This window comes from Danio rerio, chromosome 11 (assembly GCF_052040795.2).
Source record: "Danio rerio strain M-AB ecotype USA chromosome 11, GRCz13ab, whole genome shotgun sequence".
In the NCBI taxonomy this organism is placed as follows: Eukaryota; Metazoa; Chordata; class Actinopteri; order Cypriniformes; family Danionidae; genus Danio; species Danio rerio.
The window spans coordinates 14,383,896-14,407,637 of NC_141031.1; the positions used below are offsets into that span (position 1 = coordinate 14,383,896).

Genomic DNA, 23,742 nt, shown 5'->3' on the forward strand with positions numbered 1-23,742 from the left:
AAAAAGAGGTAACTTTATCTCAGACCTGGTCAGAAGCAGTTCCTGTCAGTACTCTCCCTTATTTTGAAGACAAAACAAAATGGTATTTATTGCCTCATTTTGGAGATGCGCATAAAAACGATTGATGGAAATGTCATGATGCACATAACTTTTGAAAATATGCATAAAAAGAATATGTGCATAACTAGGATAAACTTGATAAGGAAAGATGTGCATAAACTGAGATAGAAACACTTACTGAACAAATTCCAGTATGTGCATTAAAAAAAAAGGTTTGTTACAAGATGATCGTGTGATGATGAAAATGTGTCTGAATAGACAAACCAGCAGGCTGAGCACACTGTAAAACATCTGAAATGTTGTTTTAATCATTCTAAAATGCCTTAACTGTTTTAGTATTAATGTATAATTAATGTTTAAACGCCACCATGCATTGTGTGTCAGCAATGTCTTCTGAGGTGCAAGTACATTTATTAAATAAAAAAAAAAGATTGACGCAGCTTCTCCTACCGCAGTAAAATGTTTTTACTGTTGATATTTATCACCAGTTAATCAGGAAGTGATGATTTTGTTCTCTTTTTTCGCACATCTTTTATGCGTTAGTCCAGTTTTGCACACAAATTTAATTAACATTTTTGGATGGAAACACAGCTATTGCCTACATTTCAGTCACACAAAGAACAAAGTCACGTACCAGAATGGCTTGTCCTCAATTAGCTTAAATTCACTTGCCTTTGACATGTACTGTAACTAAATTAATTAACTTATTCTAAAACTATTTTTTAGTACTGCTTACATTCTAAATGTCATATCAACCTCTATCACTTGATCAACAATAGAGGCAGTCACACAAGTGCAATTTTAAACCTATTAAAACTGATCAACGCGTTTAAAAGTGGGAACGTGTGTAAAAATGTTATAAAAGTCGCACAATACATTACTTTTTTTATTATACTTAAATTTTTAAATACTTTAGATGTAAAATTAAGCATTAACTTGAGCAACTGTTTTCCCATGCCATCTCTGTTTCACTGATGTTGCAGGGGTGTTGCTTTTTTTAACTATATGGTCCTATTTGCTATAACTAATAATAATTGTAGTGTATTGAGTGTGAGATGGGACTCATCTATCAGGAATATTTGAATTTTGCATTGGCCACTCTTGGCATAACCTTAAGTTACTTTTTGGTTGGCCATGTGCTTGTTTCTATTGAGTCTCCTGTCTCCTGAGTTTTCGTAACTGCAGACTAGTTCAGTAAATAGAAAGAAAAAAGAAATGCATGTGTTTAGCATTTTTCCCTATCGTAAACACAACAGTAATCTGGTAGTGTTCGCGCTGCTTTGGCTTTTTCAGGGATAATTATTGTGATATATTGATTGCAACAGAAAAATAAATACTGTGAAATGTCTCTAGACTGATTGCATTTCCTGCCGCTCAGGCTTATCTTGAAATGTGAGCAAAATCACCTGTTTTGTGATCAATTTAGACATTATGCTAGAGAATCATTCAAATACTAGCTCTAAAGTGACGTTTGTGAGGTAGCATCGGTTTCTGCTGTTCTGACGTTCAACTATAGATGTGAATGAATGGCAGAAGAAAGTAGTTCCTAGTACAAAATGATTTTTGAGACACTGTGGGGTTTGTTGCATGTTTTTTTTTTCATGTGATTCTATCAGGGCTGATATAGCAAAACTGTTGATTTGCAGCAAGCATTTTTGTCCAGAGAGCTGTATGAGAATTGGAGAATGGCGGACTTTGTCTTTTATCAGTTGAATTCATTACCATTCAGACACATCACCTATATCCATGCTGCCATATTCGCCTATGTTTAAAATCCTCTAGATTACCTGAAGGGTTAATGGAGGAGACCCAGGGATTGAGGATGAGAGAAGTCCTCCTCATTCATAGTGTTTATATTAACATGATTATCGTTATAATGATATAACAAATTGTGATTATGTAATATTGAAATTACGCATAACAATTGTAGCAGGACATAAAAATTATCTACTGTTTATTTCTTTGCAATTTAACTTTGTAAACTATAAAATCATGCATTGTCTAACGAGTTGTCTAATTTTGTGAGCCAACTAACAACAGTTGTTCGCTTTCCTCTTTTCCACACCCACTTTCTTTGCCGCACCCACTCCTCCCTGTTCTCACAGAACTCCATGTTCAACTAGGACCGTTGTTTTTTTTTTTTTTTTTTTTTAATTCTGAGGGAGACTTGAACTGAAAGATGGAGGTTTCATGAACCCTTTAATGTATATAGTGAAACATAAATGAGAAATAGGCTTTATTTAGAATTGAACTATTAAAAACAAGGAAGCAAACAGACAGAGAAAAAAGTGTTTCTGTATTCCGTATACTGTATGAATAACACGTCTTTAGTACTTTATCAACCTTTCAATGAGTCAATGTGAAGACCTTGGCAGTTCTGACGGACTACTGGATTCTCTCTCATTTTTCTCCCGTGAGGTAAAATCGCTAATTAGCTCGCTTCACTCTTTCAACATACAGATGAGCTTTGGTCGTCCTGGGTTACAGGCAGAAGGATGAAAGAATTTTCCCATTAATTTCATTCGGGCAGAGAAACTCACATTGGCAGATTGCGTTGCGCGTGTCCACCAGTCCTGACCATGTTTTCTTATTTCCGGTTTTGATATTGAGCTGTTTTTGAGCACAATTGCTTCATGGTTCGTGCTTCTTCTTTTTTACTTGAGAAATTATTTGGAAGGAGGGAAAAAAAAAATCTATCACTGGAAAACTCTGAGGTAATTTGTCAAATGCAGACGCGAAGGGCAAGCGGTATTGCGATGTAAAAAATCAAGCTGATAAATTAGTTTTCATTCTAGCCATTGTTATCCCGGTGGTCAATAAGGGCTAAAGGATCACAGATGTCAGATCTCTTTGAGCAGGCTAAAGCGTTTTAAAGGGCAACGAGGGCTCTTGAATTGAACAAATTAGCACCAAATTGTTGTGATAACCCTTAGCCTGTAGTTCATTATCTGTCCTCTCAAGTAGCTGTTGAGCGAGGCTAATATTGCTCACATATTCTCAGATTGATGCAGGCTAAATTACCCTGTTGACTTTGAGGCCTTTGATCAAATACCTGCTGTAATTAAACCGCTCTGAGAGGTTTAAAGGTTTTGGTTAATAACCGATGCACTGTGTCAGGCTGACTCTCAGATTCAGAGAATTTTGTGTTGTGTTAAAATAGCTTTTTTTTGAAAGAGAGAGAGAGAGAGAGAGAGAAATAAATGATCTAGCAGTAATTTAGGGGTTTGTATATTTTGTTTTAAATCTCCCCAAATCCTTTTTCGGGATGGGCTGTAATTGTTGACTAATCAAATCTAACAGCCAGTGCAATCTAGTTGATAAATGTGTCTTATATAAGGAACATGTTCATTTAAAACAAGGCAGACAAAAAAAGCAGCAAACAAAACAAAGAATGGCCACATAATCAGTTAATATTAATAATAATTATAAACAAATTTATGGGAAAAATAGGATATCTGTAAAAAATACAGTTGCAGTATACCTTTCACTATATGTTTTATGCATTTAACATAATTTTTAAGGATTAAGGGGCTAATCACACCGAACACACTTTTTGTGTTGAGAGACGCCTTTTTGAATGATTTACTAACGGTAGCGAGCGTTTTGCACACTGCTAATGCACCCTGCACACCTCGCGTTTTAACCACCTGCTGCGCCTCGCGTTTTTGCCCTTGCGTGCCGTGCGCACACAGTCGAAAAAGTCAACTCTGAGCAGAAAAAGCATATTGCGTCAGTAGCATATTTTTGAAAAAAGTCAACTCTAAGCGGAAAAAGCATATTACATCAGTCGCTTCTTTTTCATTCTCCAATCAAATGAAAGCAGAGGTGAGGTTACCGCATGCTTAAAAAGGGCTTGTTTTTGGGTTTACTTTATGTATTGAGTTAAATATCAAAAATAATTTATAAAAAATAATAAACAAGCAGATAGAAATCCCCTTTGGGTTTAAAGAAGTTAATATCTTTTAGCCTTTGGTGTGTTATTGCTCCTTTCTGTTTGAAAAAAATAATAAATAAACATACACTGTTCTATGAATCACTTTTGGTGATGAGGAAACAAAATGTGGGAATCCCATAAAATAATCTTACACATCAACATAAGCCTATTTAATTCCTCTTGGGGTTAATTTCTTTTTTTTTAAGTAAACAATAAAAAATAAATGAAAACAAGATATATAGTACTGATTATCAATGTCCACCAACAGCTTAAACTACACTTTTCCTAGGAGTGCTGGATGATACTGATGAACAGCAGTTAAAGATGTTTGCAGATACCAGCATGCATTAGAAGGGAATGATGCACAGTTCTTTTGGCAAATATCTGATTTTTATCAGATTATATTGGATTTGGATTTTTTTGCACATATGACCTGAAACCAATCTCGAAATATCCAAACAGATACATTTTTTGGCCCCTTTTACATGGTAGTGGAACATAACAAAAAAAAGTTTATTTCATTGACTTGTATTGTTGTACCAAACAGAAATACTAAATCTTTTTTGTACTTTTCAATGTACTCAAACACAATTATAAAAGTTGATATTTTTTATACATGCTTTATTTTTGTCACCATAAATAAGATGGCTTTTTGGATTTGACCTCTGTAAACTGTAAATTGCGCATATTTTTACTATGAAATTGTATGACATATCCTGATAGAACAACTTTAGTTAGAAACTTACTGTTAACGATTCTCTTTTTTACAAAGTTTTCAGTGTTTTACCATAGTTTTTTTTTACTGACTATCCAGCCAAATTTCATGTTCAACCTGATATTTAAGAACTGAAAATGCTAAAATTGGTAGAAATGCTAATATCAGTTGCTTTATATATTAACTGATGTGTATGAATATGCCACTATTTATTAGAAAACTTGATATCAACTGATAAAATGTTGATTCAAACCAGAGGTGCCCAAACTTTTTCATTTTTGTATGCTGATAGCAAACATCCAGAAGCTGCTCACACTGCTGAGAACTCCATTTAAATGAATATTTAAATATGTGCTCAGTACTTCCTTACCAATAAACAGAAAACAGCAGTTAAGAAGTGATCAGATCACAACGATGTGGATACATTTGCACACACTCTACAGAATTACGTTCCAGACAAGACATTTCACATTTACTTATATTGTACTTTATACAATAGCCTGCTTTAAGCCAACAGCTTCAACATTTTTAATATGGAACACATTTAATTTAAGTTGTTGTTTAGTTGTAATTTGTTGCATCGCTGTGTGAGTTTTTACCACCAGAATAATGTTTTAAATTTTTATTATTATGCCTTATTACACATACATATAAGGTATCAAAAAAACAAGGATTGATAAAAAGAGGAAAGATTGTTTGCATTATTTGTTCAAAATAGAGCCAAGTACCAATCCCCCAATCATAAACCCCTTGGCAGGAATGAGAATAAACTAAGAAATCTGTAAAATCACGATGAATAAACAGTAAATCTGTATAATAAAGTATATGATCAAATAAGCATAATAAAAAAAAAGAATAAATACAATTCGGGGAGAGTATTCACACAACCAAATAGTACAGTATGAGGACAAATTTACCCCGACAAACTCAATCAGGAATAAAAGCTGCAAGCAGTGATGAAAGGGACCTTTCACCGCAACCCGGTGGCTTTAGGATGACAGAGACCAATGGACAATATTACTTTAAGCTGATATATAATTAAACCTGAGAACGTATATGTCTTCAGGAGAGAAATCTCATCGAACCGGTGTATTTTCAGGCAGATTGGACATTGAATGGGTAAGTTATAAGTACCTTTTTACCCATGGCGAAGCACTGAACTTTGTCAGTCCGCCACGAACACGCCCTTCGACAAAAACTCTAGATCTTCACAATTGTACATCATAAGGGCTTTTGAAGTACCCTAACAAAACTTGGATTTAATCTGAAAAAATTTGTGGAAGGATTTTGTTACACTGTAAAACATGACACTTCCTGTTGCCAGCAGGTGGTGCTATAACTGTATCGCGATATTGGCATGTAAACGTGTTCAGGTCAGGACTGTTGTCAAACATGTGGATTTCGAAGCAGATCAGACAATGTATGCCTGAGTTTTAACAATTTCCTGTTTTGTGGCGAAGCATCAAAGTTTGCAAGGCCACTATCGGCTCGTCCTTTGACAAACTCTAGATCTTTGCAATTTAACTTCGCCAAAGCCTTTAGGTGACAAAACCCAATTTTGGGTGTTGATCTGATAAAATCCCTTGAAGGAGTTTGTTAAAATAAAATGCCTGTAAATGACAAAAACTACACTTTTTTTTTTGTACAAGAAGTTAAAAATATCTGACTTTCTGTTGGGATTTTGCTCCAATAGACTTTTTTTGTAGGTATTAGCATGTTTGATGTATGTGCCAAATTTTATACGTGTGCATGAATCGCAATTCGGGGGCCAATCAGTCAAATGTGCATAGGTGGCGCTGTTGAGTCATTTCGCCACACGCACTTTCGAAATCTATAACAAATTTAAAGTTTCATGAATTTTCGAGCATGTTTAGACCTTCAAAAATACAAAGAAGAAGAATAAACAGCAATTCCAATAGGGCCTATGCACTGTTTTGGTGCTTGGTCCCTAAATAATGAGGTCAAAGTGTCAAATTGAGAATGGGAGTCCATTATCAGCCCAGCCCCGGATAGAATACTTCACTTTTGTCTTGAGAGAGGAATAACTTAAGACCTGTTAACCAAATGTTGGAGGGAGAGCAATGTTTTTTTGTAAATTAAGTTTGGTTAGCAGTATCACACTACAGACAACTCAACACAACTTCTTTTTTTGGCCTGATTTAGTTTGAAGTTACATCACTCTTGTTCCTTCATTGATTTTGAATCATATCAATCGTCTTCATGAACTATTAAAGCAGCACTATGTACATTCTCACATGTTAAAATAATAATTGTTTCAGTGGTAGAATAACTTTGAACTAAATGAATTCTTCAGCTACGCCAACCCTCCCTTCCTCCTTTTGCCTGAAATCATGCTTTCAACTTTAGGAGAGCGAGCCAGTACTCATAGCCTCATCCATTCCCTTGGAAACATAGACAAATGTTACCCTAAAAGTCTTTGCAGTACCCTAAACGTTTTTGTCATCTGCAAAAATGTTGTCATGTAAACAAACCTTGCAAGCTTAGTCCAATGCATATTAATTAATCCTTTACAAAAAAACGCTAAATATTTCAGAGTTAATTCAAGCTGTCATATTTTGTTCTGCTCTCCTCTCCAAAGAAGAAAAAGAAAGAAAAAGAGGAATAGGCTACATATTGTGTTTGTCAAATACTGCATAAAGAGGAAGGAGTTCAGCTTATTATCAAATAGCTGTGCTAGGATTATCCTGAAATACAAAGTTTATTTCAGGAAATAAGTGGATTTTTGTTCAGTTGTTTGTTATGTACACAATCACGTACGTAAACAAATCTTGAACCGAGATTGGCAGTACCTATAGGCATTACAATAGATGGTGGCGATTTCGACCAATTTGGCATTGTACGATGTCTAATGTAAAATATCGCAATGGACGATGGTATCGTCATCATAGGCGGAGGTGAATTAATTATTTAGAATTAATTCATAACGAATTATTTGTAGCCTACCGTTTCAACTACCTGATTCGCATGGTCTTTGTTTTACCCATAAACAAATCATAAATAAATAAAGATAAGTTGCACACAAATTACCACATCAATCACTCTTTCGTGGATGTTGGTCGGTAAAAAAGGTGCACAACTAGCAGTATCTGAGGTTTTCTCTAAAATTACTAAGTGCAAGTGTGAAAGTGAAAGACTGAAGCAGTGTACTGAGGCTGTGGCACTCTACCTGATAGATTCAAAAGACAGAAGAGCCGTTTGATAGAGATGAGATTAATTAAATATCACTTTTAACAACTATAGTGAGACACGATCCAGCGGTTCAACCTTGATAAACTGTACAATGTGCACTGCTCTATAGAGCTCAGACAAGCGCATGACAGTGTGTGTAGCTGTGTGTGTGTATGTGTGGTCACGTGATGTGAGTTTTTTTTTTTTTAGCGGAAAGGGTTCAGAAATGGTAGGTAAAACACGGTGTGGATGTGGATAATGTTCGTTCTAAAATGGCATTTAATACTAAGACGTATTAGTGTAAACAGGGCTTAAGTACTTAGTTTTCGCGAGCAGGTTTGCAACAGGGCAGGGCGGAGGATCGGTGATGTCAGCTCAACATTGTGTTGTCTATTGGCCATCAGCGATGGACGTTGGCATCATCTGTCGGTGGCCGCATTGATGTGTTAAAGCAGCAGACTGAAAGCAGACCATGCTATTATAATGTCTATGGGCAGTACGTCAAATGTATGGACACCCACACAAACACACCAAACAGCAGCAGGAGAGAGGTGCACCAGTTACTGAATACAGCATAGGGGTTCTCGACTGATTGCCACATTTTGACTTTATTTTATGCACTGTGTTTATCATAAAGTTGTCTGTAGCTCAAATGATGGCATTTTGTGTTAAGCTTTTTGTTTGTACCGTGGCTCTGAACTGTCAAAATACCTCTCAAAACACTTGTTCGAATGCGAAAAGCAAAAAAAAATCTAACCCTTTTTCATAGTAAGATCGAAAGTTTTGGAGGTGGAATTTATTTTTTTAACGTGCGAAAATTACAAACCAAAATTTTGGGCTCAGTGTGCAATAAATTTTAACCACACAATGTGTAAGTTTCTTCTTTTAAAGATTGATAGATCACCTGAAATCTGAATAAATTAGCTTTTTCATATTATATGAAACCTATGGCTCGTTTCCACTGACTGATCTAGTATGGTATGGTTCGGGTCGGTACGGGCCACCTTTATCAGGCTTGCGTTTCCACTACCAAGGGTACCCTTTCGGTGGGCGTAGTATATGGCAGAAAGTTTAAGTCGACATCAGCACTTCTCACAAAACAGATGTTTTACACACATAAATACCTCTGTATAAATGTTTATTACTAACTTTTCTATAATGTACAGGATTTGATTATAACTGCAGATCAATGACAGTGCGAAATAGCCCACTGTAACGTCTGTAATTATATAAAATAAATAAATAAATGCAACATATATGAACACATATAGCCCCTTACAGTCTCCGATATGATACCAACTACAGAAGAACTTCACACAGCAGACATTTGGTCCATATTTAAGTTCAAAAACAACACAAATATAGCCTACTATCAGATCAAACAGATTTTTTCTGGCTTCTCCTTTGTTTTTTTGCATGTTACTCTTGCGTTTGTCAGTTTCTGACAGGATTGGGTTTCAAAAGCACATCAGTAATCAAGCGCCCGTTATTATTATCAGCTCAAGAAGTTTGTTATTTCAGATATAGACGCGTGGTGAGCGCAAACAAGAAAGAAAAACTGCTTTAGAATGGCTCGTAAAGAACTAAATGGGGCAAAGAGTATATCTGCTATTCTTTTTGGCTTTGTGGCTGTTCAAGACGACGACAAGATTTGTTTAACCCCGGGTTGACCATGGCTCGTTAATATACGTATATATATTTACACTGTAAAAGATCTCTCGGCTGTAAATTTGCAAACATGGCTCTTTTGTTTTCATTCGAGCTTGTTGTGTAAGCGAATGGCGTATCTCTGTAAACCAATAGCATTCAGTTGCGCGTCTAGCTTTGCCTTTTGGTACCCTTTCTCATGTTTCGTACTCTTTCGAAAGGGTGCCAAAAAGTGGTACGGTTCCATACCACTCAGTGGAAACGGGCAAGTTGGGTGCTTTCACACTAGTACACAGGTTCATTTGATGACAGAGTTTGGGTATGTTTAGCTAGTTTGATCATGTTTGATGTCTTCTGAACTCTGGTGTGCACTCCACGACCCATACCCAAGTCTGCTTGAAAGAGGTGATCTGGGGTACGATTCATGCAAACTCTGGTCCAGTTCAATTTTGAAATGATTGCAATTGTACCAAATAATGGTAGTGAACATTCAACTCTACAACAAATTTTAGCTTGTGTGTTTGTCTATGTATCACCTGATGTTACCTTGGCGACAAGTGGGACAGACCCAGTGCAAACACAGTGATAATGTCTGCTTTTCTCTTCTTAAAACAACTTCTGCGTTATGTTCTGAACGTTTTTAATGTTTTTAAGGCAGATAGATGCAAGTCGTTCTCTGTAAGTTACCAAAAGATTCAGTAAAAGCAGAAGGAATGTGTGATGTCCATACCTTTTTCCATTTTGGCACCCTGGCTTTTGTGGCCATCACCTAGCAACAGCTCCACACACAACAGCAGCTTAATAACGCAAGCGTACAGGGGTTCAGAAGGAAAAAAAGACAATGTGAATACAAACCAGTCAGAAGGTGGCAAGGGTTGACATTTAAACTTGGACCAGCTACAACTCGGGACACTGTTCGTATTTCTGTCGCGCCACAGTGCAATCTGAATAGTTTCATATTGAATTACATTTGAATGTTGTGTGTAATACTTCCAACTGTCATGTACGCAGCACTGAGCGACGCATCCGCTGTGTGACCCCCTTTAGGGTCTGCACTTTTGGTCCACATCTGGGCTCGTTTTATGTCAGAGTTTGCTAAATTTAGCTTGTGTGAACGCTGAACTCCAGTGGGCATGAAGAAATGACTCCTTTGAACTTTTGACTACCTTGACGACAAGTGGGACTGACTCAGTGCAAACACAGTGATACAAAGTAAACAAAATGACTGCTCACCTAAAAAGACAGAAGTTGCTCTTTGCGAAACCAAAACATTCAGTTAAAGCAGAATGACTGTGATGTGCATACATCTTTCCACGTTGGTGCCATGGCTTTCATGGCTGCCATCTACTAACAGCCGTACACACAACAGCAGCTTGATGATGCAATTGTATCAGGCTTCCGAAGAAAAAAAGACAATGTGAAAACAAACCAGCCTAGAAGGTGGCAAGAGGGGACAATCAAACTTGTGTTTGGACCAGGCAATTGAACCAAGTGTGAAAGCACCCTATAGACAATTATCTACAGCTATTCAGTTTCTGCAGTGTCAAAAGCTCAATGTGGTACTAAAAAGTACCAAGTAGCAGGTACTATTCCCTGTGGAAAACCACCCTAAAGTAAGTCGTACCATGCAGTGCAAGAACAGCATTTATTTCTGTTCAGTTGGCCATGAATTGCATTTTGTTTAGTCTTGCACATCATGCCTCTCTATTTTTGAGTTAGTGACACAAATGCATTCTCCTGGGTCTGTTTGGGTCTAGGCAGGGGTGCACGCATGTTGACTGAACTATGTAAGGAACGTGGGTTGCTGTGTACTCACAGTCACTGGGCGAGGGGCAACGACTCGCTCCTCAAGGCTCTTGATCATGAAGGCAATTAAACCCAGTTTCACGCCTCATCCCCAGACACAGTTGATACCCTATTCCTCCTTTTATCTGTCTTCATTAAAGCCAGCAGGCGGCCTGTCAAATGACAGAGTGAAAAAGAGAGCGACCCAAACAAATGCCTCAGCCAAAACTGCTAGAACTGAAGTGTCATTTTGTGTTTAGAACGCTGAAGGACCTAATTTTTCAGTTTATTTTGTCAAACCTAATATTATTCTTTTATAAGAAAGTTTTAGAAATGGGTGAAGATTCAGGGGCCATAGTTTATAATAAGGTTTTAATCGTTATTGTTGGTGATTGAACAATTATTTTTATTAACTAGTGTTCACAAACATGAATACATACTGTAATAATGTGTTGTTCATAGTTTGTTAAGGTTAGTAATGCACCGTTATTTTAAGGTGTTACCGATACAGCTTGTAAGATTCAGAAATGTGTTGTTTTTGCTTTTTTGTTACCTTCCTTTGTGGCCTTGTTTCTGTGAGGTTGGAATGTTTTCTTGGTTAATGCACAGTAGGCAATTGAAAGGGCAGTTTGTTCGATACCTCCAAAGAGTAAACTATGGTGCTCACTGTTGTCCCCTTGAGAGGCACTTTTCTCCACAGGGATAAGTGTCATAAGTTAATAGGAATGTTTTTATTGACATGCTGCAACAGATTCCACTCACCGTGATTGTTTCATTGTTACGTAGAGAGTTACTTTCTGTTAAAACGTTTGTTCACAAAGAAATGAAAACTCTGTTTTTCAATGATTTACACTATTATTGCTCTCATGCTGTTCCAAACACAAACTTTGTTTCTGTGTGTTCCACAGATTAGCAAATGACCTCTCAAAGAATTTGCCGTCCATTAAAACTTTAAACTAAATGTTTATTTTAATGTTCAACATAACATAAAAAATAAACTGACTCCAACGGTTTAAATCTAGTTTTATGAAATAATGTACACTCTGGGCTCTATATTTGCAACGTGTATGGCTAAAGCGTGTGGTGTTGCAGGGATGTCTGAATACACTTTGGCTATTTATAGGATGGAAATATATGATTTGCGCCCCTGCGCATGGTCTAACAGGGTTGTGCTTATTTTCTTAAAGAGTTTTGGGTGTGTGTTTTGAGCATAACATGCATTTAACCAATCAGAGTCTCCTCTCCCATTCCCTTTAATAGACAGTTGCGTTGCACTATGGCACATTTGCTATATACATGGCTGACTGTAAGTAGAAAAACTGAATGCTTCACTAGCGAGAAAACAGTTAAACAGACCTTCTGCAGCATGAGGATAAAGAATGAGGCTCCTCCATTCGGCCTCTTCATTTTCTCTTTAGTTTACTTTAAGGGCATACTCTCACTAGGTACAGATTAGAACTCCACGATTCTGGCTAAAATTAGAATCGCGATTCTTTTGCCTAAAATAAAGATCACTATTTTCTCGCAATTCTGTAAATGTAAAATAAAGGATAACATGAGTAGGCTATTATTATTGTTATTTCTCAAACATATGGTAAAACAACAATAACAATATTATGTGTAGGTCTACTGTTGGATAAAATGATACATTTTGTAAAGACTTTAAATAGTGAACTTGAACAAGCCTACCGCACCAAAGCCCAACCGAACCTCACTCTGGCACACCTCTTCTTACCAGGCCAAGGCCATCTAACTGATCTGCGCCTGGGCCCAATTGGAAGCGCTCACACTTGTCAAACAAATTTGGAAATGCGCACAGGCATAGTTCGGCTAGGGTATTTTGTGAGTAGGCCCTTATTCTCTACTTTTATACTTTTACTATATTAATGAAGTGTGGACTAATATTCAAACACACATCCAATTGTTGTGCAACATATGGTGATGCATACGTCTCCAAAACCTGACAGGTAGACAAATATAAACTTGTTTAAACATGAATATATATTTATATATATATTCATGTTTAAACAAGTTTATATTTGTCTACCTGTCAGGTTTTGGAGACTTATTATAATAATAATTATTATTTATAATAAATAATACTGCAAATATTAGTAACATACAAATGCAGATTGTCATGAATACATTGAAAAAAGCCCCCCAACATGAAGAAGGAATGGAGGTAATGGTTTGTTTGTAATTGTGTAGAAAAACATTATTCATCCTTTTTAACCATATGTAAAGATATTTGTGTATTGCTATACATCCTGTGTGTATTAAGCAATGTGCACTGGACTTTCAGTTGGTCGATGGCGCAGTCTTTCAGTTTCTCAAAATAGCAACGTGCCAACAATGCGCCTTAACACACCTCCATTTTAGACCAGAACACTCATGAGTCCACAAAGTGGCATAAATGGACATTTGTGATGCGCACATGGACACAAAGTTCAATCAGCAGTGTTTAATTGACTCAACGGTGCTCAAAAAGCAAGCATGTTATCTTTTTTATTTTATTTATTTATTTTTTTGAGGCAGAAGATAACACTAAACACTAAACAACACTAAAGCTAGGGGTATGTGAATGGCAAGCCATTCATATTTGTTTTTTATTTATTTATGTTTATATCACTTATTTGTGTCGATTAAAAAACATTATCTTAGGAGGCTTCATATACTTGGCAAATCAGATTTTCTGACTTTTGTCTCCATGTTGATCATTCTTGGCAGTAAGGCTTTAAGAATGTTGACTGAAATTAAGAAATACTGTATATTGTGGAATCAATTTTGGCCCTGTTGCCCAGCACTTTGTGAAAGTATTGTCAAAAATGCAGCTTTCTTGAATATCTTTCAATGTCCTGGACAGATTAGAAAACCATTAATGTAGTGTTGATGTACATTGGTTATGCACACTTTGTACTTTACACCTTGGTTTTAGTTCTTTCATGCTGACAATTCCATTATTATTATTTTTTAATATTTATTAATTATTTGCAAATAATTGTAGATAATTTGTGCCAGCATTTTTCACATAGCCCAATTACTGCACACATGATGAACTCAGGTTGACATGCTGTGAGTGTGCTACTGGCTAATGTTTTAAAATGCTATTTTCAAATGCAAAACTTATTTATATAGATGGATTTGATGCATTTGGCTTTTGTGGTCACTGAAATGTGATTAAGGTTTTTGCATGCCTGTTAATTACAATTAAATTCAGTATACACTACATTTAACTATGATTAGGAGCTGACAGTATAATCAAGACGCATTGGTTTGTATGAGGCACAATATTGGCTAAATCTCATCTGACCACATAATTAAAATCGTTGGGAACATAGTGTTTCCAGTCTACCAGGTTGACTTTTGCCAGATTAATGGCTTTAAGTGGTTTGATTTTTATAGTTTTTGAAACCTATAGGGCACTTATTTGTTTACATGCTGTTGTGCTGTTTTGCATAAGGAAAACACTCGTTACTTGGAAACACTTACATCACTTTCAAATGAGAAGATCACAGCAAAGTGTAGTGTCCTGCTGATAAATTGCTCTTAACCTCATTAAACAGCACAGGAAATCTGTCAAATAAATTTACACAGCAGTCATAGCACATGAGAACTATTTGCTTATGACTTCATTTGAAGTATTTATTGCCTTCACGCTTGGGAAGTAATTTTTTTTTTCTGCAGTGCCCATTCAACATCTACTTGTAAGTAAGATTTTTGTAAAAAAATATAAATATATATTTTATACACATAAAAAAATGACTGAATATTTTTTTTATAATAAAAAATACATAAAAGCCAAACAATCTTTTCAAAACTTAAATAAAAGCTTATTTTGAGCATTCTATACACACTCTAAAAAATATTGTTTAGACCAAACAAAAAACAAACAAACAAACAAACAAACAAACAAACAGTATGCCTAAATATATTTAAGTTACGACAACATCTAAAAAATTGAAATTCAGACAACTTTATTATGTTAGCCAAATTTTCCTCTTCAATCAGAGGCATTTTTCCACTCCATTTTTTTTTTAAGTTGAGGTTTCGAGTATTTTTTTTTTTAAATTAAGATTTTAAATAAATCCAGTACTTGATTACTATAATTATACATGCAAGTTTTCATGTTTAGAACCTCTAATAAAATTAAGTAGCTGAAATTGGCTGTTTCTCAATATCAAGTACACAAAGTTCGGACTTACGTCCTTGGAATTTCAGACTTGCCAAGGTTAGACTTGGAAGAACGAACTCCCGAGGAAGCACGGACACAAGTCGGGTGCTCCCGCTGGCAGGCTGGGAGTCGGAGTCCGCATAAGCTGAGGCACATTGTTAAAGATGTGCTAACTTGGCAAATAAACTGCCGATTCGAGTTTAAATTAACTCCATTCTTACCTGAAAATTTGTTAAAACTCCACCATAAAGGAGTCTTTTTAAAACACGGATTTTCTCCTCCACCATTAATGTTTGCTGGTTTAGTTGCAATGCATTCTGGGATGCCTGAGCTTCGCAAGTTCGCACAAGTCACCTCCCCATGCATCCTTGGCCAAAGGGGCTGAGCAAGTACACATCCTGGAATTTTATCTGTACTTGGCAAGATGTGAACTTTGAATTGGAACAGTACTTTGGTGACAGTTGATGACGTTTCACGAGGACACAAGAACGCAAGTACAGACAAGAACGCATATTAAGAAACAGCCATTGTTTAATTTTTTGTATGTTTTCAAATTTACTGTTTATTTAGTTGCTTTTAAGAAAAACATTCAACAGCAACATTTTAGTTTTACAGTAATTCATTTATTTTAGACCAAAGTTTTTCAGTATTTTACAAAACAAAAATGTGTACTGTACCATATAAACAGTACGAAAAATAACAAAACAAAAAAAATTGTGTTTGGACTTAAAGGTGCAGTAGGTGATCTGCAAATCTGAAATCGCGAGCGCGCGCACCGCATCACAACAACAGACAGACAACCCACTAGTTCATGTCATTCGCCAGTTAGTGTTTAGCCAGCAGCGTCTGCGTGCAGGAATTACATTTATTACTTAGCCATACTTACATGCTATTTCAGAGCGAATATTCAGAGTAGCATGGTAACAGTATAGGAAGGCTGTCATTGTTCAAAAATGGACCAATGTGAATATAAAAGTAACTTCAGCTCAATAAAGCAGGTTAGGTGGAACAGCGCTATTTATTGATGTTTTGTTGTTAAACTAAATATAAATATAAATACATTATCGATGCTGTAAGAGGACCTTATGAAACTAAAAGTATAATCACATCAATCTTTCACTGGGAGATTTCAATGGCTGAACAACATGTCTGTGTATACAAGTCATTCACAACAGAACACAATCTAATATAAGCTTAGCCTCACTAAAATAGTTTTAAAACAAAACATTACCTGTCTAACAGTAATACTTCAGCCATGGTGTCATTGATTCAGGTTTTTAAAAGTTTCAATTCAGCATTTGATCTTTCCTGGTCTGTCTCTTGACCACATGGCGCTTATGCAGACGGGCACCCGTGAATGGCGGATGTGCTTGAACAGATGCGTAGAAGTCCGAATCTACATTTGCTGACTGACAGTCTGAGCTACTTATCGGACTTATGGGAGATGTCGTTCCGACAATATTTAATTGGACGAACATTTTTTAGTTTTATGCTTTACCCAGAATATAAAAATACATATTAACATGTTTAGATAATTTACTGTAACCATTACTATTGGACTGTGAAGAGACTTTCAACCAGCACAACAATAAATGTTTCTGAAGACAATCACCTACTGCACCTTTAAAAATAGAAAACAATATAAAGTGCATCATAAAGACCAAAGTCTACTCTGAAATAAGTAGAGACTTCAGAAAATAATGTAAAAAAATAATGAAAGAAAAGAAAATAATGACGCATTACTTTTGCACTGGGCATCATTCCATCTAATTCAAGAAACTTCACAAGTATATTTAAGTTCCTTGAGATTCGGAGCATATTAAAGAATCATGAAAACATGCATTACATTTTTCAAACAATCAGAAGAACTGCATTATATCAGATTTTTAGATTGGTTTCTGAAAGATTGTGACTTTAAAGACTAGATGAAACTTTAAATTATATAATTATATATACTTATTAATTATATATCTTTGTCCTCAGTGTTTTGAATGGTGATAAGAATAACATTTAAAATTTTAGAAATACACCAGTAGTTCTATATTAACTACATTAAAATGCTAGGCAAAAAAACTAAATCTGTGATCCTTTGAGAGAGAAGATAGTTTATGAGAACTGTGGGTTCTGTTTTGCTCAACCGTAAATTTGTATAGTTGCATCAAAACCATGGTGTTGTATTATTTTATACTACACCAGTTTTGGCTAAAAGTATCTGACAAGTTAGACTGCATTAAAGTCAACTCATCTAACTGTCACACAACTGAAAGTTAAGTTTCAGTCAGTTATTCCAAAGACATCGATTGATTAGTTCAAAAGTCGTTCTGAAAAGGTCAGGTTTTTTTGACCCCTGTGTTAATTACACAGCACTGTGGCAATTAACTACTACTCATCTAATCTTATAATCCCATCTGACCTAAAGACTAGCGCACACTCAAAGAAAAGAGGGTTTAGAGATCACTCAGACAGCTAAAAACCCATTTATTCTTACCACGTCTCTTGCTCTCTGGCTGGCTCATAGCATCTTTGGAGTTACTTTTGGAGTACTTTTTGGGTTTTATTAAAGACATTCCACAAAATTGAGTTCCCTGACCTGGTAAAGTAACTATATATAGGAGCAATTTTTATCAATATAAAAGATGATTAGAGAGCAGTTTTTAATTGTGTTTCCTAAGAATTAACAGAGATTCTCAGCCAGGTTTAGATCAGGACGCTAGAAATATTTTTTTAATCAGTGGACTTATTTACTTATTTTGTTGTGTGATAATCATTTCATAATATATTTTTACTAATAAGTAAGTAATTCAAATTAATACTTTTCTTTAGATGTACAGTATAAGGGTGAATGTGAGCCTTACAAAATTTATCAGAGAAGGATGTGAAATCAATTTTAAAGGACAACTAGTTTACCCATGTTAAAAGATGTAAGTTAACACTTTGGTTAAGTTAACATATTTCTCTAAAGTTTCAGCTCAAAATACTTATCAGATTATTTATTATATAAAGTAGAATCTGCCCATTTTGATGTCTGATCACAATCTAGTGGTTTTTGTAGACTGTGGCTTTAAATCTATTCGAGCTGCTTCTCCCTGCCCACCGCTCAGACCTGTATGTCTGTTTCTCCTGCGGTACATCAGATAAACAGCAGTCAGTGATAGAAACAGAAACAGATGAAGCTGAAATAAGGCCACGAGTCAAAAATACCAAGTTTATTTGATGCACCTTGATGAGTCTCATATAATACAATACACACACACACACACACACACACAAACACACATATACGTGTTTACTGACACCATGCGGCTCTGGTAATTATAGCAGTAATTATAGCAATTTTGCTCTCTTTATTACAAGTATGCAGTATGTTTTAAACTTTAAAAAAATAATTACTGAGGTGCAGCTGTTCACAGAGAGTTTTTAAAAATTTTATCCCTGCAGTTTCTTTTCAAAAAATGTTCTGTGGACATGTGTATACATATTATTATGGAGACATGGCGCCTGTCAATCAATTCAGTGGCTGGGGGAAATTGCACTCCTAGGTCAGGTTGTGGTCCTCCTCACTGGGATTTGGGTCCTATTTTAACAACTGTACATTTTAAAAATAGAGACTTGTTGTGTTTCTATCACTCCAATGTGACTGTGGGCACACTATAAACAGTCCTGTTCTAACAGCGTCCAAAAGTTTATTTTCATCGTAGGTACCCTTTAAACAACAGAAAAAATAATTTCAGTTCAGTACCACGTTTATGTACAGTGTAGTGTAATTTACAGCACCTACCCAGAAAATATATCACTTTAAACTAGTAAAAAATGTCAACTTTTCAAACTGCTCAACATCAAAAGTTGTTGGAAGAATTATCAAAATCCCATACTGTAATTCAAAAGCATAAAATATGAATCACAAAATACAGAAAATTGTTAGTTTATGGACATTTTTTCAGTGTGGCCAGATTTAGCAGGAAATGTGCATCAATAAAAAACTGGCAAGCTCTTCTAAATGTTGTGTTAAATTTAGCATTCACAGAATAACAAAATTCTGGAGGGACTGCTCAACACAACAGCTGCCTGTTTTTCTATTCATAATACTGTAGGTCATGGAAATTCAGCTTTGTGGAAATGCTGAGAAAATGTTCTCTAATTTTGACCAGTATTCAATTTAAAATATCAAGGTTTAAATACCGTGTTTGAGAATATACTGTATATAACACATAAAATATGCTTTAATATGCTCCTCTTAGAACAAGTTCAAATAGTAGAGAACTTGATATTTAGGAAATTGTATGTCTTCTATTTTTAATCTCAAATGTGTACAGTATATTTTACACAACAATAATACTCCACATTATTGGAATTGGCTTTCGGTTTTTGTCTTCAGTAGTCAGTTAAACATATTGACCTCCAAGTAGAGGTTTAATAAAAATGACATTAAACAAAAGTAATAATACTCTATGTTGATGTCTATTCTATACAGTCATCAGTATTTCTACTTTATGGAACTTTGCATAAATTTAACATATTTTATAATAATGAAATGAAACAGACATAAAGAGTTAGAAGCATATCTGAATTGAATTCTCTCTCTGTTGTCTGTGCTCAGCATTAGTCTGTTAAAGTCTCGTTCATCAGTAGTCCAGTGTTGATGTTCTGAGCTCAAAGCTGGGAAAACATTATTAATAATTCTGATAACACAACACTTGATGTATTTTCTGTTTTGTTTGGTATCTTTCTATCAGCGTATACTTATTCAAGTGAAGTATTTGCCACCAACCATTTGCAATGAATCTTTGAATAGTAGGTTTGAAACACATTATTTCTTATGTAAATTTCCCTGCTATTTTTGATGTCCTTTTGAAAACATTATACTTTCATTTTTGTACTGCTATTATTAATTAAAATGTTTTAATTATTAATTTAGAAATGTAACATGAAAGACTGCTCATTTTCAACACCTTTTATGTTTTTAAGATGGCTGAAATCACAGATGAAAGTCACAGTATTGTGCTAAAGTAAAGAAAAAATCATTTTGGGGGCATCACTAGGCCCTTTTCCATTCTCTTGGTGCATTTTGCATAATTCTAACATGAAAAACTGTCAATTTCTGACAAAAAAAAACCTTTTGGTAAACATTTATATGAAAGGACTAGTAATCGAAGAAATGTGGTTGTAGAATCATTCAAATCAGCTTTTGTCCAAGGTAAGATTAAAGAAAAAAGCTCAAAGCCTTTAGGAGAGAGACCTCTTGGACATTTGGCAGAATTACGGCCTTAAATTTTCTATTCATTCCGCCTCATTCCCTCAGGGGTGTCGTGATGCCAGGAGACTCTGCAGTGAGCTGGCAGAGCATTCATGTTACCCACCTCCTTGCGTCTCTCCCTGTCATTCGCAACCGCCGCGTTATGTGACCCGAGAAGCCAGAACACACGATTTATGGCCATGTGTCGGAGTAGCCTGTGCCATTAGTGTAATTCTAGGAGTGGAGCCAGTATCCCGTAAATCAATTCTCGTGATTGAGCGGGAGATAATTAGGCGGCCCTGATTGCCCACAACAAAGAATAATACTTTCCTCTAAGTACGCAGCACACAAACTACATTTCATGACTCAGTGGAGTTTAATTCCAGAGTGTTTATTGCTCCCAAAACCCCAGTGTGCTTGTTGGTAAGGAGGCATTCTAACTGGCGAAGGTATTAAGTGACCAATTTGAAACCAAACGAACTAATGTCAACAAATACAAACTCATTGTAAAGTAATTGAGTGATTATAAGCTATAATTTATTTTCTTTATTTGTAATCAGCATTTTTTTTCCCACTTTGCCCTCTTTGAAATGTTTGATTATATATTGAAGTGAAAATTATTAGCCCTTTTGTGATTTATTTATTTATTTATTTATTAGATTTATTTTTTTTTTTTCAAATATCTTTCAAATGGTGTTTAACAGAGCAAGGCATTTTTTACAGTATTTCCTACAATATTTTTTTTCTTCTGGAGGAAGTTTTATCTGTTTTATTTTGACTAGAATAAAAGCATTTTTTAATGTTTTAAAAACTATTTTTGAGGTCAATATTATTATAAATGTCAATCAAGCATATGCAATTTGGACATGCCACTTTTTGTTTAAATGTAAATAAAAAATAAACTGTGTATCATATACACTCACAAGCCACTTTAAGTACACCATAGTAGTACAGGGTTGGACCCCCTTTTGTCTTCACAACTGCCTTAATCCTTCATGGAATAGATTCAACAAGGTCCTGGAAATATTCCTCAGAGATTTTGGTCCCTATTGACATGATAGCATTACGCAGTACCTGCAGATTTGTCGGCTGCACTTTCATGATGCGAATCTCCCATTCCACCACATCCCAAAGGTGCTTTATTAGATTTTTCCAATCTTCTATTGTACAATTTTGGTGAGCCTGTACGAATTACAGTTTCAGTTTCCTGTTCTTAGCTGACAGGAGTGCCAACCGGTGTGGTCTTCTGCTGCTGTAGTCCATCCGTCTCAAGGTTGGACGTACAGGATTGTGCATTCAGAAATGCACCTTTGCATACCTTAGTTGTAGCGAGTGGTTATTTGAGTTACTGTTGCCTTTCTATGAGCTGGAACCAGTCTGGCCATTCTTCTCTGACCTCTGGCATCAACAAGGCATTTGCACCCGCAGAACTGCCGCTCACTGGATATTTTCTCTTTATTGGACAATTTTCTGTAAACTCTAGAGATGTTTGTGCATGAAAATCCCAGAAGATCAACAGTTTTTGAAATACTCAAACTAGCCCGTCAGACCATACCACATTAAAAGTCACTTAAATCACATTTCTTCCCCCTTCTGATGCTCTGTTTGAACTGCAGCAGATCATCTTGACCATGTCTACATGCAATTTATTGCTGCCATGTGATTGGCTAATTAGAAATTTGCATTACCAAGCAGTTGGACAGGTATCATATACATCATTGTACATCATCTTATTATGTTTTGGGGAAGCCAATACCCTGTATGTGCGTCATCATATGTATATGTGGTTTTAATCTTTATAAATTGCCAAAATTTGTGCGATAGAACTACTTTATTCATTCCTGTTTGGTCTTCATATTATTTTTTTTTAACTTGCCATATTGCATTTATTAGCACAACAAGAACAAACTTTGCTCTAGACTGATCGAAGCTTATTACAGAGATGTGCATAGCTGTGCTTATCTTTCGCTTTTTTTCTCACACCCCTCACTTTTCTCCCACACACACACACATACACATACACACAAAGAAATCTACCACACACATAAACAAATAAAAAATTCTACTTGTTTTACCCGAGATTCCTCCTGATGGGAATGCATTATTTATCCCGGTTGTCAACAACAATAAAATACGACCATACATTGGCACATTTATCTTGATTCATCAAATCTAGTGGTCGTAAGCAGATTTGTGGAGGTTGCGTACTTTTCACCGGCTAGCATTTGATGGGGTTTCATTTAGAAATGTATATCTGTATTCTCTCATTTTTGCTGAATGACAACCTTCAAAGAATCTTTGAAATGTCACCTCCAGTCTGTAACTTTCCCAGAGACAGACGTTTATGGGACTTTTCCCAAGATGCTTCGTCACGCTTTGTTCAGCCAACCTGCTTCCAGGTGTTTTTCTTAAAAAGCGTTTTGCACTGTATTTGAGCAGACTGCATGGCTGACTGACTAGTAGCATAATACAATACGTTATTACAGGGCCTTCAGCAGACGTTGCCCTCATGTCTTCAGTGGTGTGGATAATTCCCAAAATGCTTCATAAATGGGACTAAGACGTGTTTAGACCCCTGCTGTGGAGCTGTTCAATTTGCAGCAGGCTGGCCGTTGTTGAAGTAAAGCTGGATATTTTGAAGAGTTTGTCTACAAATCAGTCAAGGGTAACACTTTACTTGAAGAAGATGTTCATAAGACTGTCATCACACCTTTGTAATTATGTTATGACAAGTCATCAGGGTTTTACATTAACAACTGCCAACCCACTGAATGCGGAAAGACTTCGGTTGTGGCTGGTTAGACATTCACTCCCACTAGCCACTTTGGCTGGCTGAAACTCATTTTTAAAATACCAGTGCAGGCTCATCGTCACTACAGATTAGACTGTTAGTCTATAAACGTTTGTCTATATGCGTACAAATGTGATCTTAGAATCAAGAAGCATTATGACAAAAACAGCTTTTCGCACTTTCAAAAGAAAGCAGGTAAATAACAAATGAAAGGACC

General features: G+C 35.8%; 1 protein-coding gene and 1 long non-coding RNA gene across 3 annotated transcripts in view; one reads left to right on the forward strand and one right to left on the reverse strand.

Moving 5' to 3' along the window:
• Positions 1-23,742, reverse strand: part of LOC147834759 (uncharacterized) — a 436,363-nt gene that overhangs the window by 221,121 nt on the left and 191,500 nt on the right. The window lies entirely within an intron of this gene.
• The window catches only part of wdr18 (WD repeat domain 18), a 156,020-nt gene that overhangs the window by 81,299 nt on the left and 50,979 nt on the right, over positions 1-23,742 (forward strand). The window contains exon 8 of one of the 2 annotated variants that reach the window (XR_015501907.1): positions 9-3,977. The gene's annotated coding sequence lies outside the window, so the exon portion shown is untranslated. 2 annotated transcript variants of the gene reach the window in all.